The sequence below is a fragment of the Vicia villosa genome, unplaced genomic scaffold (genome assembly GCF_029867415.1).
Source record: "Vicia villosa cultivar HV-30 ecotype Madison, WI unplaced genomic scaffold, Vvil1.0 ctg.001048F_1_1_1, whole genome shotgun sequence".
Taxonomy (NCBI): Eukaryota; Viridiplantae; Streptophyta; class Magnoliopsida; order Fabales; family Fabaceae; genus Vicia; species Vicia villosa.
Genome location: NW_026705456.1, coordinates 353,541 through 355,097, shown reverse-complemented (window position 1 = coordinate 355,097; position 1,557 = coordinate 353,541).

The following is a 1,557-nucleotide window of genomic DNA, read 5'->3' as shown; positions in this document are numbered from 1 at the left end:
TCTATATTTAACTGCTTCTTGGCCTGATATTTTATTCACTGTTCATTTATGTGCTAGATTCCAATCTGATAAGAGGGAATCTCATTTAACTACTGTTAAGAGGATTCTAAGGTATCTAAAAGGAACAACTAACCTTGGCCTGGTGTATGAGAAAACATCAGAGTATACTCTTTCTGGTTTCTGTGATGCAGATTATGTTAGAATAAGATTTATTCTGATCAATATTCTGTGTTTTGATGATAACACTATATATGAACTTTGTATAAGATAATGTGGTACTCTAATCCTTTGCATTTTCCATTTCAGGAAATATATAAAGAGTATGCACAAATCAACGCTCAGAAGCAACTGACTTAGAAGGTGCTGGATGGCTTTATCAGAACATGCTCTGGCAAGACATCAGAAGATGGTCAAGCAGAATCAAAACATGAACTGAAAGCATCAGAAGAATGAAGTCAGAAGCAGAAGCTCTAAAGTTCTGAATGGTATCACGCTAAAGCTCTTCAAAGTCAGAAGACAGAAGATACTCTGCACCAATGATGTTGACTCTCATATTCAAACGTTGTTATCTACAAAATCTGAGTCCAGAAGCAAGTACAAGATGAAAGGCTGAAACTTCTAATCTCTGACTGACAAAAGGAACGTTAGAAGCTACAAAAGGCAAAGTCAGTAAAAGCAGGAAAAGCAAGGCTCGAGGTAGTTGACAAAAGTGTGAAACATTAAATGCAGAGCTTTACTATTCACGCAAAGCATTAAATGCTCCCAACGGTCATTTCCTCTCAACGCCTATAAATAGAAGTTCTGATCAGAAGCAAAGTAGAACACTTGTGCAAATATACTGAAACGCTGTCAAATTCAAAAGTCACGAACTTCATTTTCAACCTCACAAACTCTTGTAATATTTTAGTGAGTATTAAGCTTAGAACTTAAGAGAAATATCACAGTTGTGATTATAGCTTTATTAGAAGCAATTTATACTCTTGTAAACATTATTTTACATTGTTTGTAAAAGGTTCCTAGAGTGATTAAGTTGTGATCTGTAGACTCTAGAAGAATTCCTAGAGTGATCAAGGTGTGATCTGTATACTCTAGAAGACTTAGAAGGTTTATATGTGGATAACCATTGTAATCAGTTGGATAAGTGGATTAAATCCTCAGTTGAGGTATATCACTCTAAGGGGGTGGACTGGAGTAGTTTCGTTAACAACGAACCAGGATAAAAATAATTGTGTTCATTGTTTTTATCTTCCAAGTTTTTGAAGTCACACTTATTCAATCCCCCCTTTCTAAGTGTTTTTCTATCCTTCAATTGGCATCAGAGCGCCGGTTCTAGGTGCAAGCATTTAACCGTGTTAGACAAAAGATTCAGGGAGAAAAACACAAAGTTATAATGGTTGAAACAACTTCATCTACTCCTACACCTAAAAAAAACAACAATGGTAATGGAGGCAATAGTTTCAATGGCTATAATAGACCACCAGTTTTTGATGGTGAAAACTTTGAGTACTGAAAAGATAGACTCGAAAGTTACTTTCTTTGTCAAGTTGGTGACTTATG